Genomic DNA, 18346 nt, shown 5'->3' with positions numbered 1-18346 from the left:
GGAGGGTGGGACGGAGGGGGATAGATGGAGGGTAGTATGAGGACAGATTGAGGGTGGGAGGGGGACAGATGGAGGGTAAGAGGTGATAGATGGAGGGTAGGAGGGGGACAGATGGAGGGTAGGAGGTGATAGAATGAGGGTAGGAGGGGGACAGATGGAGGGTAGGAGGTGATAGATGGAGGGTAGGAGGGGGGCAGATGGAGGGTAGGAGGGGGATAGATGGAGGGTAGGAGGGGGTTAGATTGTCTACGTCCCATCTGGAAACCCATTTCACATACGGCTCTGGTCAAAAGTAATGCACTAGGGAATAGGGTGCCATCTGGGATGAACACTAAGTGGTTGGGTAGATGGTGGTGGACGAGGAGACACAGGTGGAGGCTGGCTGGCAGGCTGGCTGGCAGGCTGGCTGTTGTTTAGGAAACCTTGTCTGAGTGTTAACAGGTTCAAAACAAGGTGATTTGTTGCAGGGAAGGCAGCGTTAAACTGACAGAGGTGATCAATTGTTACATGGTGGAGGGGACATTGACCTCTGATGACCTCTGATGACCTCTGAAGGCTCACTAACATCCCCTTTTTGACCACTGATTTCTGGAGTATTAAACATACATATTGGGCCCTAACTTTCCAAATGGATATCTATTTCATTCCCCAATTTATAGTCGGTCACATATGAAATACCCACAACTTGTTCTCACCCATGTGGATTTGGGAAAGTTATTACATTTTTTAATAAGCATTAAAAAACACTACACTACCAGGTTATGGGACAATCATTACATTTGAATAAGCATTAAAAAAACACTACAATGCAATAACACGGCAGTTACTATTTTATTATAATGTTATCACATTGTTATAACTTAGGTATAAGACCAACTTTAAGAGCAACGTTATGCTAAGTGTTTCCCATAAGGATTAAAGGCATTATCACGTTGGCTTTTGCATTTAAAACATGACACAAGTCAGCAAATCATTTGGAATCCATGATTTAATACGACGACACCATTCTGTTTTCTTCTGGCCCTTCTCTGGACACTGTGTTAACAACCCTCCAGACGAGCTTCAATGGCATACAACTCTCCTTCCGTGGCCTCCGACTGCTCTTGCTGCTGGTGAGTCTCTGATCCACCTCTACGCAGACGACACCATTCTGTTTTCTTCTGGCCCTTCTCTGGACACTGTGTTAACAACCCTCCAGACGAGCTTCAATGGCATACAACTCTCCTTCAGTGGCCTCCGACTGCTCTTGCTGCTGGTGAGTCTCTGATCCACCTCTACGCAGACGACACCATTCTGTTTTCTTCTGGCCCTTCTCTGGACACTGTGTTAACAACCCTCCAGACGAGCTTCAATGGCATACAACTCTCCTTCCGTGGCCTCCGACTGCTCTTGCTGCTGGTGAGTCTCTGATCCACCTCTACGCAGACGACACCATTCTGTTTTCTTCTGGCCCTTTTCTGGACACTGTGTTAACAACCCTCCAGACGAGCTTCAATGCCATACAACTCTCCTTCCGTGGCCTCCGACTGCTCTTCAATACAAGTAAAACTAAATGCATGCTCTTCAACCCGATCGCTGCCTGCACCTGCCCGCCCGTCCAGCATCACTACTCTGGACTGTTCTGACTTAGAATATGTGGACAACTACAAATACCTAGGTGTCTGGTTAGACTGTAAACTCTCCTTCCGGACTCACATCAAACATCTCCAATCCAAAGTTAAATCTAGAATTGGCTTCCTATATCGCAGCAAAGCATCCTTCACTCGTGCTGCAAAACATACCCTCGTAAAACTGACCATCCTACCGATCCTCGACTTTGGCGATGTCATTTACAAAATAGCCTCCACTACCCTACTCAATAAATTGGAAGCAGTCTATCACAGTGCCATCCGTTTTGTCACCAATGCTCCATATACTACCCACCACTGCGACCTGTACGCTGTCGTTGGCTGGCCCTCGCTTCATACTTGTCGCCAAACCCACTGGCTCCAGGTCATCTACAAGACCCTGCTAGGTAAAGTCCCCCGTTATCTCAGCTCGCTGGTCACCATAGCAGCACCCACCTGTAGCACGCGCTGCAGCAGGTAAATCTCTCTGGTCACCTCCAAAACCAATTCTTCCTTTGGCCACCTCTCCTTCCAGTTCTCTGCTGCCAATGACTGGAACGAACTGCACAAATCTCTGAAACTGGAAACACTTATCTCCCTCACTAGCTTTAAGCACCAGCTGTCAGAGCAGCTCACAGATTACTACACCTGTACATAGCCCATCTATAATTTAGCCCAAACAACTACCGCTTCCCTTACTGTATTTATTTATTTATTGTGCTCCATTGCACCCCATTATTTTTATTTCTACTTTGCACATTCTTCCACTGAAAATCTACCATTCCAGTGTTTTACTTGCTATATTGTATTTACTTCGCCACCATGGCCTTTTTTTGCCTTTACCTCCCTTATCTCACCTCATTTACTCACATTGTATATAGACTTATTTTTCTACTGTATTATTGACTGTGTGTTTGTTTTACTCCATGTGTAACTGTGTTGTTGTATGTGTCGAACTGCTTTGCTTTATCTTGGCCAGGTCGCAATTGTAAATGAGAACATGTTCTCAACTTGCCTACCTGGTTAAATAAAGGTGAAATAAAATAAAAAATAAAAAATTGGGTATGGTCATGACCTCCCCTGTTAAGAAGTAAGATTTATTCGAAAAGTGAACAGTGCCCCCCTCTTTCTCAGGCGGTTATTGGAGCCAGATTGACGAGGCTAGGCTGGTGCAGTGCCCCCTCTTAGTCAGGTAGTTATTGGAGCCAGGCTACGCTACAGCAGAGCCGATGCATCTTGGGGTGCTTGTTGTGGTCAACACTATACTCTACACACCCAGCTAAAACAATGCAGGGATCTCCTGTTTACAGTACAGCTTTAAGAGGATGGGAGAAGATGGGAGCTGTATTATTTGCTGTAGGCTCCTCCTCTCACAGTGATGTCAGTCGGAGGCAGAGAGGCGGGCAGTACTGAGGGATCGGATTCATACAATACTACTGAGACAACTAGGCACAGTTTAGCACACTGATACAGCATACCGTCGGCCCCGCTGTAAGTGATGCCGCACTAAGGAACACTTTCACCCAAACTCCTTTGGGGGACAGAACACTACCCAGGCTACAGTTCATTTATGTGTTATTTTTTGTTGTTGCTGTATAATAACCTTTACAAAAATGAAAACAGTGCTGTCAGAATTGAAGTTTTCAGACATCGTACCAAACGGTTTCCTTTTTGCGCGTTCTTGGATGGAAGTTTATGCGCTTGTTAAAAAGCTTTAACACATGCTGAGTGAAACGATCTTCCATACAAGCAGTTTTCACCATTTATATCAGGAGAAAACATTTAAAACACACACACACACACGTAGGGCTAGGGCTATTTCATGTGACTCAATCAACTTGGACCATCAGCATCTCTCCTGCCGCCCGTAATTGAACCACGCTTAACTCAAGATATCTGAAGAGGAATTACGTCGGCTCTTCGAGTTACAAAGTTATTCTGCAAGCAATGCTTTTTTTGCCTTTCGAATGTGGACCATAGACTTTTTAGAACATGGATCATTTTCTGTAGCGGATAACCCTATTGATTTGCGTTTTATTTGATTCCCGCTACCAGAACAGGATCTTTTTCTCTCCCCTATTCCACTTCAGTGTAATTCTATGGCACTTCTTCTAAAGCAGTGATGTCGCTACGTGACGGGAATTGCGATTGATTTGACATATTCTGTTTCAAAGGGATATAAGGTAAGCATAATTATTATAATCACTAGAGTCAAGTAAAAAAAAATGGTAACAAAATTCATTTATAGTATTAGCTTATTTAATTCTCAATACCAGCCTACAAGTTGTCAATGTCTCATGTCATATGGAAATGTTATGTACATTTTAAGAGGAAAGTGTTCAACCTATATAGAGGAAAATACTTTATGATGTCGGTATCGCTAAAGGAATCCGAATTTACCACAAATTTACGCAAACCTGTCGACCATCTGCCGCATCGCAGTTGATTCGCATCCCTCGATAACTGGGGTTGCATGCATGCCACCATAATGTTCTCAAATAATTTATTGATAAAATCACAAGAATCACATTCAGTGTTAAAACGAGGACCCCCATTGCGCCATGTCTTTACGCATCGGATTTGGTCAGTCACACCATCCATAGTGCAAAAAAGATTCCGTTCATCGTAGCTATTATAGTCGCTTTTATAGTTATGGTCACGATCTATTTCAAAACATTTGTATTTTCTTCAAGCAGCCTATAGGATATTACTCACTATACTTTTCAACCATAGCTGTCGCATGACCATTATTTTCGCCGGTCATTGAGTTATTCAATCCGTGCATAGTCAATATATCTACATTGTTTTCACATTAAACGTTTAAGATGGGCGAGCTAGGCTACTGCATACTTTTCGACAGGTGAGTGTTTTTTTTGACTGCATGTTTAATAAGCAAGTTATCGTTTTTCGTCAGGAATAGCAGAGCGGTCACTAGCTGGCACAGTCACCTAACCTTAACCTTAACCACGCTGCTAACCCACATGGCTGTTAATGACTATCCTGACTAATCCATAACTTCCTGGCTAATATCATTATGGATAATGCACACAGAGACTGGCAGGCAGCTTTCAACTTCGGGGGCATTATCCTCTTTCCCATGAGCATTGCCAGTAGGTCCATTATTTGACATTGGACTGATTAGTGCTCTTGAGGAACACATATGCTGTATAATAAACACAGTATACATACACTCCATGCTCGAAAACTACACCCAATAGGCTATAAGGGAAGCTAGGGCACCATATTCATGCTCAACGTTCCCGGTGCTTCATTGTATTGAGGGGATTCATTGGTCAACAGATCCGTCAGTCTCCATCTCTCCACATAGCCTCTAAAACAGCAGGCGATGACATACTGTTATTGAAGCTTAGGTCGATTCGATTATCTAACTAACCATAGGCCTATACCTTATACGATACAAATGGAGGCTATTCATATATTTTATTCACGGATGTTATCCAGATTGATTGGTTAATGATTTCCTGACTTAGATGACAAGCCTGAATTTACTCTTAGACAAATGTTTTCTGATAATTATATGGATTGCAGTGTAGGCTAACAGAGGTTGATAAAGCTTTAGTGCTTAGATCTAAACTTGTTCAGAAGTGTTCATAATCTTAGTTTTATATACATTTAAAAGTAGACATATACCACTGCTTAGTAGTCCTTAGTTGTGGTAACTAACCATTGCTTAGTTGTCCTTAGTTGTGGTAACTAACCATTGCTTAGTAGTCCTTAGTTGTGGTAACTAACCATTGCTTAGTTGTCCTTAGTTGTGGTAACTAACCATTGCTTAGTTGTCCTTAGTTGTGGTAACTAAACATTGCTTAGTTGTCCTTAGTTGTGGTAACGAACCATTGCTTAGTAGTCCTTAGTTGTGGTAACTAACCATTGCTTAGTTGTCCTTAGTTGTGGTAACTAACCATTGCTTAGTAGTCCTTAGTTGTGGTAACTAACCATTGCTTAGTAGTCCTTAGTTGTGGTAACTAACCATTGCTTAGTAGTCCTTAGTTGTGGTAACTAACCATTGCTTAGTAGTCCTTAGTTGTGGTAACTAACCATTGCCTAGTTGTCCTTAGTTGTGGTAACAAACCATTGCTTAGTAGTCCTTAGTTGTGGTAACTAACCATTGCTTAGTAGTCCTTAGTTGTGGTAACTAACCATTGCTTAGTTGTCCTTAGTTGTGGTAACTAACCATTGCTTAGTAGTCCTTAGTTGTGGTAACTAACCATTGCTTAGTAGTCCTTAGTTGTGGTAACTAACCATTGCTTAGTAGTCCTTAGTTGTGGTAACTAACCATTGCCTAGTTGTCCTTAGTTGTGGTAACAAACCATTGCTTAGTAGTCCTTAGTTGTGGTAACTAACCATTGCTTAGTTGAAAGATAAACTATTCTTCAATGGTTACTAAACATTGCTTTGTAGTCCTTAGTTGTGGTAACAAACTATTGCTTAGTTGAATGATAAACTATTCTTCAATGGTAACTAACCACTTAGTTGTGGTAATAGTCCTTAGTTGTGGGAACTAACCATTGCTTAGTAATCCTTAGTTGTGGGAACTAACCATTGCTTAGTAGTCCTTAGTTGTGGTAACAAACTATTGCTTAGTTGAATGATAAACTATTCTTCAATGGTAACTAACCACTTAGTTGTGGTAATAGTCCTTAGTTGTGGGAACTAACCATTGCTTAGTAGTCCTTAGTTGTGGTAATTAACCATTGCTTCGTTGAATGATAAACTGTTATTCTGCTAATTGAGTATGACACCTGAGTATTTCACCTGGATGTGCAGTTTTATATTTGACTGGAGTTGCCTCTTACAAGTCCACACACTGATAAGCAGTTGGTTTTTACATTGCATTGTGGGTTTTATAGCTGCTGAAGCTTATAGCAATAGTGTCCAAAACAATGATTCTTCAGTCACATCCTTCAAAATGTAGTTATGAATGGCTCTCCTCTTTCCCCTTATTATTTGTATGTTATTATTAATATTATAATTAATATTGTGATTAATAATACCAATCGCTTTCTCCTAATATCCTCCTATATGTAAGTAGCTGAAATAAATATTATCCCTGCACATGGTACATTTGGTATTGGCACTGACCCTGTATATAGCGTTCTATCTTATTTACCATTTCTTGTGTTTTTCTTATATATATATATATATATGTACCAATATATATATATATATAGTAAATAAGATAGAACACTATATACAGGGTATATATATATATATATTATTAGTTATAACTGTGTTGATATGAATTAATAATTAATAATTACCCTGTTGGGTTGAGCATGCAAGTTAAGCATTTCACTGTACTTGTGCACGTTCCAATACAATTTGAACTCTCATTGTATTTGAATTGTATTGTCACACACATTATGTTTCAGTAGCCTAACTTCCACAATGATTCAGAACGATACAGAATCATTTGCACCTGCGTAATGTAATGTCTGTATCATAGAGCATGGCCACCATCAAACACATGAACAATGATGGTATCAATTGTGTGTGTAATATAAGTATTTAACAGTATAGTCTTCATCGACTATTTGGCTAACACAACTAACATGTTTTATTTAATCCTGCTGCATTGAACATTTTTTTTCCAAATTCGTAGATGTAAAAAAAAAAATAATAATAATACTGGTTACTAAACAAATGGTTTCTAGAGAATTCTAGGAAAGGGCACAGAAAGCAAACGGAAAATAAATAAATATATATATATATATATAAATATATATAAGTAATACTATTCACTACTCTCGATAGCTACCAATAGTTATTTGACTATCCAATCAAACGTTTGAATGAAGCAAATGTTAGCAAAATATGAATTATTTTACTGTAGCATTATGTAGCATCAAATGATAGTGATCTTTATATTGGCGTTGGTCGTATTCCGTGTGTAGTTAACTAATATGTCCCTTTACTGCCCTCTAGAGGTCATTTACAGTAATATCAGATTAACTGACGTGACAAGATGTGATAAGGATTTTCATGCCAATTTATGTGAAGTTATCACGTCTGTGTTGGTGATTGTTAATGCTGGATGGAATATCTTGAAGTCCTCTTTCTTATATTAAACAGAAATTATTTTGATTATTATCTCATCGTGTTGACATTTCTAACTAGAAAATATGGGAGAGGAAATTTGAAATGTTTGATTTATTTTCCCTCCGTTGCTATATGATTGAAGCATTTACTCTACATTTACTCTACATTTACTCTACATTTACTCTACATTTACTCTACATTTACTCTACATTTACTCTACATTTACTCTACATTTACTCTACATTTACTCTACATTGGGTCTTTTCACAAATTTGACTGAAAAATTAAGACATATGGAAATGGTATTTGTCTTAGCCGAACACAATTAACGAAGAGTAAATATGATTTAGCTATTTTACAATGGTTCATTCTTATCAGCAGGAACCCCTTTGGCATTTGGAATTTAATCTGCCCCAGCTGTGAAGACCAAAGTCATTACTCAGTCAAGAGAAATCTACCATTATTCCTCTTGTGACAACTAGATAAGGAAACTTCGAGGCTGTAGATCTTTTAAAGGGAGACTGAATAGATCTTGACAATAAACCTGTCTGTCTGCCAGTCTGTCGACGATTAATGGAACCAGGAGAGATAGAGCCTGGCGTTACCAAGATTGTGTCCCTTTGCAAGTCCAACTTGCAATGCATTAAGAAACATCTCTTAATGTACAGTACCAGTCAAAAGTTTGAGCGTACGTCATTGCAGGCTTTTTTATTTTTGACTATTTTCTACATTGTAGAATAGTAGTGAAGACATGAAAACTGAAATAACATATATGGAATCATGTAGAGACTCCCCCCAAAAAGTGTTAAACAAATCAAAATATATTTTATATTTGAGATTCTTCAAATTAGCCATCCTTTGCCTTGATGACAGCTTTGCACACTCTTGGCAAAGCACTGCAATGAGGTGTGTCCAAACTTTTGTCTGGTGCTGTATATCCATGGACACCCACATCACAATTTTTTGGATAGAGAAGTTTGTTGCCGCTACTCCATTTCTGGAGTCACTCCATCAAACTTCCGTTTTAAGATGCCAGATCAATAGATTCTTTGGGAAGGTGAAGGTGTTTCCCCCCCTCCGCCTCCATCTCTCCTCTTCCACAGGTCAGTCTGATAATACTACCCTGCCCGACTGGCCTGTCCATCATATTGTCATGTAAAGTGATCCAGGAGCTGTCTGCTACTAGCCCCCCACCCCTGCTCAGCTCTGTCTCCAGAGAGAGAGGAGAGAAGCAGAGTTGTCTGCTGTATTAAACATCTTGTCTCACAGCTCAAAATAACTTTTTCTGGAATCTAGTGAAATGTTTGCATGGAAAGATGATCTGCTTGTTTGACATTGAAACATAAAAAAAAAATGTCCTCTACATTATTTTCCCGATTCTTCATTGCCAAACTGTATATGTTTTGCATTTGTAAAAGTTGAAGCTCATTGCTCAACCCCATTAGATCCAATGTATAGTTTTGAAGAGAGTGTTTATCATTATCCATGGTTCGGTTCAGCCTTGGACTCCTCTTCACACGTGGCACAGTGAATAGTAATGAACCCTTCTTTGTCTCTAGGAAAGGTGCCAACTTCACAGTCAAGCAAATCACAACCCCCATGCAGCGTTTCATTCATATGACATCACAACACTGTTTTATACTGCAGAGAGTCACCTTCAAATAGATGTCTGTCATGTAGATACCGTCAGCCATGTTTTTCTATCCCAACAGGCTTCTAATGAGTCTAATCTTAACCCTATAATGAGTCTAAACCTAACCCTATAATGAGTCTAAACCTAACCCTATAATGAGTCTAAACCTGACCCTATAATGAGTCTAAACCTAACCCTATAATGAGTCTAAACCTAACACTATAATGAGTCTAAACCTAACCCTATAATGAGTCTAAACCTAACCCTATAATGAGTCTAAACCTAACCCTATAATGAGTCTAAACCTAACCCTATAATGAGTCTAAACCTAACGCTATAATGAGTCTAAACCTAACCCTATAATGAGTCTAAACCTAACCCTATAATGAGTCTAAATCTAACCCTATAATGAGTCTAAACCTAACCCTATAATGAGTCTAAACCTAACCTTCTAATGAGTCTAAACCTAACGCTATAATGAGTCTAAACCTAACACTATAATGAGTCTAAACCTAACCCTATAATGAGTCTAAACCTAACCCTATAATGAGTCTAAATCTAACGCTATAATGAGTCTAAACCTAACCCTATAATGAGTCTAAACCTAACCCTATAATGAGTCTAAACCTAACCCTATAATGAGTCTAAACCTAACCCTATAATGAGTCTAAACCTAACCCTATAATGAGTCTAACCTAACCCTATAATGAGTCTAAACCTAACCCTATTTTGAGTCTAAACCTAACCTTATAATGAGTCTAAACCTTACCCTACAATGAGTCTAAACCTAACCCTATAATGAGTCTAAAACTAACCCTATAATGAGTGTAAACCTAACCCTATAATGAGTCTAAACCTAACCCTACAATGAGTCTAAACCTAACCCTATAATGAGTCTTAACCTAACTCTATAATGAGTCTAACCTAACCCTATAATGAGTCTAAACCTAACCTTATAATGAGTCTAAATCTAACCCTACAATGAGTCTAAACGTAACCCTATAATGAGTCTAAACCTAACCCTATAATGAGTCTAAACCTAACCCTATAATGAGTCTAAACCTAACCCTATAATGAGTCTAAACCTAACCCTATAATGAGTCTAAACCTAACCCTATAATGAGTCTAAACCTTATAATGAGTCTAATCCTAACCCTATAATGAATCTAAACCTAATCCTATAATGAGTCTAAACCATATAATGAGTCTAAACCTAACCCTATAATGAGTCTAAACCTAACCCTATAATGAGTCTATACCTTATAATGAGTCTAAACCTTATAATGAGTCTAAACCTAACCCTATAATGAGTCTAAACCTAACCCTATAATTAGTCTAAACCTAACCCTATAATGAGTCTCAACTTAATCCTATAATGAGTCTAAACCTTATAATGAGTCTAAACCTAACCCTATAATGAGTCTAAACCTAACCCTATAATGAGTCTAAACCTTCTCATGAGTCTAAACCTAACCCTATAATGAGTCTAAACCTTATAATGAGTCTAAACCTAACCCTATGATGAGTCTAAACCTAACCATATAATGAGTCTAAACATAACCCTATAATGAGTCTAAACCTAACCCTATAATGAGTCTTAACCTAACGCTATAATGAGTCTAAACCTAATCATATAATTAGTCTAAACCTAACCCTATAATGAGTCTAAACATAACCCTATAATGAGTCTAAACCTAATCATATAATGAGTCTAAACCTAACCCTATAATGAGTTTAAACCTAACCCTATAATGAGTCTAAACCTACCCCTATAATGAGTCTAAACCTAACCCTCTAATGAGTCTAAACCTAACCCTATAATGAGTCTAAACCTAACCCTATAATGAGTCTAAACCTAACCCTATAATGAGTCTAAACCTATCCCTATAATGAGTCTAAACCTAACCCTATAATGAGTCTAAACCTAACCCTATAATGAGTCTAAACCTATCCCTATAATGAGTCTAAACCTAACCCTATAATGAGTCTAAACCTAACCCTATAATGAGTATTAACCTAACCTTATAATGAGTCTAAACCTAACCCTATAATGAGTCTAAACCTAACCCTATAATGAGTCTAAACCTAACCCTATAATGAGTCTAAACCTATCCCTATAATGAGTCTAAACCTAACCCTATAATGAGTCTAAACCTAACCCTATAATGAGTCTAAACCTAACCCTATAATGAGTCTAAACCTAACCCTATAATTAGTCTAACCCTAACCCTCTAATGAGTCTAAACCTAACCATATAATGAGTCTAAACCTAACCCTATAATGAGTCTAAACCTAATGCTATAATGAGTCTAAACCTAACCCTATAATGAGTCTAAACCTAACCCTATAATGAGTCTAAACCTAACCCTATAATGAGTCTAAACCTAACCCTATAATGAGTCTAAACCTATCCCTATAATGAGTCTAAACCTATCCCTATAATGAGTCTAAACCTATCCCTATAATGAGTCTAAACCTAACGCTATAATGAGTCTAAACCTAACCCTATAATGAGTCTAAACCTAACCCTATAATGAGTCTAAACCTAACCCTATAATGAGTCTAAACCTAACCCTATAATGAGTCTAAACCTAACCCCATAATGAGTCTAAACCTATCCCTATAATGAGTCTAAACCTTATAATGAGTCTAATCCTAACCCTATAATGAGTCTAAACCTTATAATGAGTCTAAACCTAATCCTATAATGAGTCTAAATCCTATAATGGGTCTAAACCTGACCCTATAATGAGTCTAAACCTAACCCTATAATGAGTCTAAACCTAACCCTATAATGAGTCTAAACCTGACCCTATAATGAGTCTAAACCCTATAATGAGTCTAAACCTAACCCTATAATGAGTCTAAACCTAACCCTATAATGAGTCTAAACCTAACCCTATAATGAGTCTTAACCTAACCCTATAATGAGTCTAAATCCTATAATGGGTCTAAACCTGACCCTATAATGAGTCTAAACCTAACCCTATAATGAGTCTAAACCTAACCCTATAATGAGTCTAAACCTGACCCTATAATGAGTCTAAACCCTATAATGAGTCTAAACCTAACCCTATAATGAGTCTAAACCTAACCCTATAATGAGTCTAAACCTAACCCTATAATGAGTCTTAACCTAACCCTATAATGAGTCTAAACCCTATAATGAGTCTAAACCTAACCCTATAATGAGTCTAAATCTAACCCTATAATGAGTCTAAACCTAACCCTATAATGAGTCTAAACCTGACCGTATAATGAGTCTAAACCCTATAATGAGTCTAAACCTAACCCTATAATGAGTCTAAACCTAACCCTATAATGAGTCTTAACCTAACCCTATAATGAGTCTAAACCTGACCCTATAATGAGTCTAAACCCTATAATGAGTCTAAACCTAACCCTATAATGAGTCTAAACCATATAATGAGTCTTAACCTAACCCTATAATGAGTCTAAACCCTATAATGAGTCTAAACCTAACCCTATAATGAGTCTTAACCTAACCCTATAATGAGTCTAAACCCTATAATGAGTCTAAACCCTATAATGAGTCTCACCTGAGTTCTTCATCTGGAACATTTGAATCATCCAGAGAAACTTCCAGGAGCAATTAGGGTTAAGTGCCTTGCTCAAGGGTACAGCGACATAATTATTCACCTTGTAGTCTCTAACCTCTAGGCTAGACAATAGAAGGAGAGTTAGAAGGTCCTCTGGTTGAATTTTTTTCCAAATAAGATCATAGGATGCAACGATAAAACATGTTGCCATTCCGGCTGATTCCAAACTATTTAAATTAAATATTTATAACAAATATTTCATTTAAAAAAAATCTACTTTTGAGGTGCTATTATGGCATTTGGATGTCACCACCATCTCAATGTAAAATGTCTCTATTGTAAAGTGCTAATACAGTAGTTATAGATCTATTCTCAAGACAGTATACTAGCTCTGTCCCTATGTAGATAGCGTTTTCATAAGGCTCTCATGGAACGCTTCTCAAGACAGTATACTAGCTCTGTCCCTATGTAGATAGCGTTTTCATAAGGCGTTCACCGAACGCTTCTCAACACAGCTGTGCAACATCTCTGTGATGAATATTAATACAACGGAGCTGGGAGGGGAAATGAAAGGTAGATTGATACTCTCTTTATTACCTCCTAACCAATGTGTTGTGGGAGTCTACATCTCCTATAAAGCTTATAGTAAATGCTCAGAGATCAGATGGCTAGGCCTGGAATGTAGTGGGACATGAATAAGAAATTCATACAGTATGTTAGTGGTTGGATGTAAATTGTTGGAATTGATTCAAAATAACTTTGAAGAGCTTACCGTTATAGAAGACAGTTCCTCAGACATCCACATTTAACCCCGGTGTAGTACAGCTGTGTAGTGTTATGTACGGTCTCTTTTACAGATGAGCCCTGCAAAAATGAATCAAACACAAACAATATACACAATTAAAAAACATATTAAGAATAACAGACACATTTATCAACTTAGTGGTCTCTGATCATCACTCTGAACTGACTAAGGGGGAGCAGAACATCTAATTTCAGAGAGCTCTGGAAGTTGTTCCACATGAAGGGGGCCAAAAAATAAAAAGCAGCTTTACCCAACTCTGTGGAGACCGAAGGGGCCTCCAGTGTTATCCAAGCCTGAGACTGGGTTTGGTCATTTGTAAATTGAATTAATGATGATAAATACACAGGAAGTTTCTGCATGAGTGCTTTGTAGATAAACACAAGAAAATACCGCTCTCTCCTTACATACAAAGAGGCCCAACCCAGTTTTTGATACAAAACACAATGGTGAGTTCTAGAACCATCACCAGTAACAAACCTAAGGGCCTAATGGTGAGTTCTAGAACCATCACCGGTAATAAACCTAAGGGCCTATTGGTGAGTTCTAGAACCATCACCGGTAATAATCCTAAGGGACCAATGGTGAGTTCTAGAATCATCACCGGTAATAAACCTAAGGGCCTAATGGTGAGTTCTAGAACCATCACCGGTAATAAACCTAAGGGCCTAATGGTGAGTTCTAGAACCATCACCGGTAATAAACTTAAGGGCCCAATGGTGAGTTCTAGAACCATCACCGGTAATAAACCTAAGGGCACAATGGTGAGTTCTAGAACCATCACCGGTAATAAACCTAAGGGCCTATTGGTGAGTTCTAGAACCATCACCGGTAATAAACCTAAGGGCACAATGGAAAACAGCATCTAGTGTTTTAAGGGTAGTTGCTGCTGCATGCATGTAGATAATATCTCGATAATCTATAATAGACATTAAAAACCTCTTAAGGATCTCTACAGATCGGTGTCCCACCAGCGGGATGGTTGAGCTAATGTGCGTCTTGCATTTGAAAGATGATGGTTAAAAAAAATATACAAAAAAATGTTTTTGTTTTTATTATCTTTTACCGAATCTAATGTGTTATATTCACCTACATTAATTTCACATTTCCACAAACCTCAAAGTGTTTTCTTTCAAATGGTATCAATAATATGCATACCATTGCTTCAGGTCCTGAGCTACAATTACATTTGGATATGTCATTTTAGGCGAAAATTGAAAAATTATTTTAAAGTGTCCTGGACAATATTAACTAAAGTCAGGCATTTTGCTTTGTTTCTGTAAAAGAAGCAAACCTTGAACTTCAACTTCTTAACCAGCTCAGTGAAATGTTTTTTAAATGACACTTTTTCACCAAACCAGATACCAAAATATTTTTTAGAAAGGAACTGGCTCAAATTTGTGTACCGTTCAAACTAGTCATTACAAATGCATTTAAATATGGATCCATTTGTGACCTAAAAAAAAACATGCATTTTGGTGTGTTTGCATTTGGCACTAACTTTAGATCCAACCGTTATCTCTGCTGTGGTTGAAAATCAGACTTCCAATGTGAAAAGGCTTGGTCCACTGATGGGGCAATGGAATTCAACACTGTATCATCTGCATACAAATCAATATATATATTTTTACAGCATTACTAATGTTATTTATATTGATTGTAAACAGTAGTGGGCCGAGTATTGAACCTTGGGGAACCCATTTATGTAACTCAAGGAACTCCGATTTGATCCATCTACCGTGATGGCCTGAGTTTTGTCACAGAGAGGACAGCTTTTTCAACCGAATAACATGGTCTACAGTATCCTATCAGGACAGCTTATTCAATATAATAACATGGTCTACAGTATCCTATCAAGACAGCTTATTCATTATAACATGGTCTACAGTATCCTATCGGGACAGCTTATTCAACTGAATAACATGGTCTACAGTATCCTATCAGGACAGTTTATTATACAGAATAACATGGTCTGCAGTATCCTATCAGGACTGTTTATTATACAGAATAACATGGTCTGTATTACCCTATCAGGACTGTTTATTCAATATAATAACATGGTCTACAGTATCCTATCAGGACTGTTTATTCAAATAATAACATGGTCTACAGTATCCTATCAGGACTGTTTATTCAATATAATAACATGGTCTACAGTATCCTATCAGGACTGCTTATTCATTATAACATGGTCTACAGTATCCTATCAGGACTGTTTATTCAATATAATAACATGGTCTACAGTATCCTATCAGGACTGCTTATTCAACAGAATAACATGGCCTACAGTATCAAAAGCTTTTGTCAAGTCTACAAACACGACAGCACAAGGCATTTGTAATATCATTTACAACAAGCGTAGCAGCCGTAGTAGTGCTATGTTTTGGTTCTGAATCCAGATGGATTAATATTTAGAACAAGAACACCGTTTACAGATTGATAAATAGCATAGCTGTTTGTTGACCAATGATTCTAGTATTTTCACCAGACAAGGGAGCCTGGAAATAGGTTGATAGTTCATTTTAAAAAATCACTTCTGTTCCCTGTTCTTATGGAGAGAAAACATTCCAAGCTTTTGGAATATTTCTTGATACTAAAGTTTAAAAAATAAATAAAAAATAAATAAAAAGGTGTGTTACTGAGCCTGCTGCATACTGTAAGCAAAGTCTGGTCCTCATGACAAGTGTTACATTACATCACAACGGCATCACAATGCATTATACCTGCAGACTTTAAGTCTCCCCTTCGTCCAGGTCTCCCTTGTAAAAAAAAGGAGACCTCAATGGAACGTCCTGGATAAATACACGTGAAATACGTAACATTTTGAAGTGTAGCGTGAGCATAAATTCTAATCCTAATAACCTGAAAGTTGTTCTTGCTATAACAAGCAGAGCGACTGCCATCTTATCTCTATGGTCCCTCTTTGGATGGCCTAGTTTGTTTTTGGCAACAGGGACCTTTGCCCTCTAGCCAGGTTTCAGCACACAAAGCTTTGATATAATTGGTGGAACTACCGATCAATCAAACTGGCATGAAATAAGAAAACACTGATATATTGATACTGTCAGATGGTGCTGAAACCCATAGGCTGTTGATTTACTATTGACTATTTACTAATTTACCATGAGCTTAATGATAGAGAGAGAGAGAGAGAGAGAGAGAGAAAGGGAGACAGAGAGAGAGAGAGGGAGAGAGAGACAGAGAGAGAGAGAGAGGGAGACAGAGAGAGAGAGAGAGGGAGACAGAGAGAGAGAGAGGGGAGAGAGAGAGAGAGACAGAGAGAGAGAGAGAGAGAGAGAGAGAGAGGGAGAGAGAGAGAGAGAGAGAGAGAGATCAGTCAGAGACCTTCTTTTCTATCTAATAACAATACATGTAGCATATTAGAGAAAACTATCAACTAATGTTACTGATTACATTGGTATGATTCTAATATTCTAATGTGAGACATGGTGGCTTTTCGTAATGTGTCGATTCATTGTTATGCAGAACATGGTGTTGTCATATGGCTGGGCATTCATGTCATCTTTCATGTTACTGTTTTTAGATACTCAGTAAATGAGTTTCTGAGTTAATGATCAATGTCTTTCTAATATGTGGTTCAGGAAGATGGACGCTGTCTGCATCCTAAGTGGTACCCTATTCCCTATATATATATTAGGATTCATTTATTTAACCTTTATTTAGCTAGGAAAGTCAGTTAAGAACATATTCTTCTTCATAAACCCCTCCCCTAACCCGGGACGATGCTGGGCCAATTGTGCTCCGCCCCTGTGGGACTCCCAATAACGGCCAGTTGTGATACAGCCCGGGATCGAACCAGGGTCGGTTGTGACGCCTCTAGTACTGAGACCGCTGCGCCTATACAATGCACATACGTTGTACTTTTGACCAGGGGACAAATCTGAAGTGTTTTTTCCCATGTTTCCTGCTCGTGATGATCTGACTGATTCCCAAGCTACGTATCTTTAAAGCCTTGATGACACCCCAAAGGTCAACTCATGTGCCAAATGTACTACCTCACGCCAGCTAAACTCATCAAACATTCATGCAAGGTTGTCTATTGACTACGCCAATGATGATCTCCTCCGGTGAGGAAACGATGAATTGGTTGATTACCTCAATGTAACGGATTGATGGAAATGTGTGAACTAATAACCTTTTTATGTCTTTGTGTTCAATCGGAGGTGTCGTCAAAGGTTAATTGTGTAAAACTGCTGTTAATTTGCTCTCAAAGACATTGGAGATATGCAGGCTCAGAGCTAGTTAGGTTGATAGGTCAAGTTCAACCCTCTCCATTAGTGAGAATCATACTAATTACAGTCAGAATATATGGATCTGAGTCTGGAATAGAACTCTGTTTCTTATATAGTGCACTGTGTTAAATCATAGAGATCTGGTCACAAGTAGTGCACTATACAGGGAATAAGGTGCCATTTTCAGATGTAACCTGGGTATCATGTAACTTTTGCAGTAACAAGATCATTTATCTTCCCCTCTCTCTCTGTTTCTCTCTCTGTTTCTCTCTCTGTCTCTCTCTGTCTGTCTCACTCCCTCCCTCTGTCTGTCTGTCTGTCTCTCTCTCTGTCTCTGTGTCTCTCTCTGTCTGTCTGTCTCTCTCTCTCTCTCTCTCTCTCTCTCTCTCTGTCTCTCTCTCTCTCTCTGTCCTCCCTCTCTCTCTCCCTCT

At 38.5% G+C, this 18346-nt stretch overlaps 1 protein-coding gene across 2 annotated transcripts in view; it reads left to right on the top strand.

The window, feature by feature from the left end:
* The first annotated feature begins 3015 nt into the window (after positions 1 to 3015).
* The window catches only part of LOC109904949 (protocadherin-11 X-linked), a 212662-nt gene continuing 197331 nt past the window's right edge, over positions 3016 to 18346 (top strand). For both annotated transcript variants that reach the window (XM_031789530.1, XM_031789531.1), the window contains exon 1: positions 3016 to 3790. The gene's annotated coding sequence lies outside the window, so the exon portion shown is untranslated. The remainder of the gene's footprint in view (positions 3791 to 18346) is intronic.

Source organism: Oncorhynchus kisutch, linkage group LG15 (assembly GCF_002021735.2).
Source record: "Oncorhynchus kisutch isolate 150728-3 linkage group LG15, Okis_V2, whole genome shotgun sequence".
Taxonomy (NCBI): Eukaryota; Metazoa; Chordata; class Actinopteri; order Salmoniformes; family Salmonidae; genus Oncorhynchus; species Oncorhynchus kisutch.
This window is presented reverse-complemented; position numbering and strand designations above follow the sequence as displayed.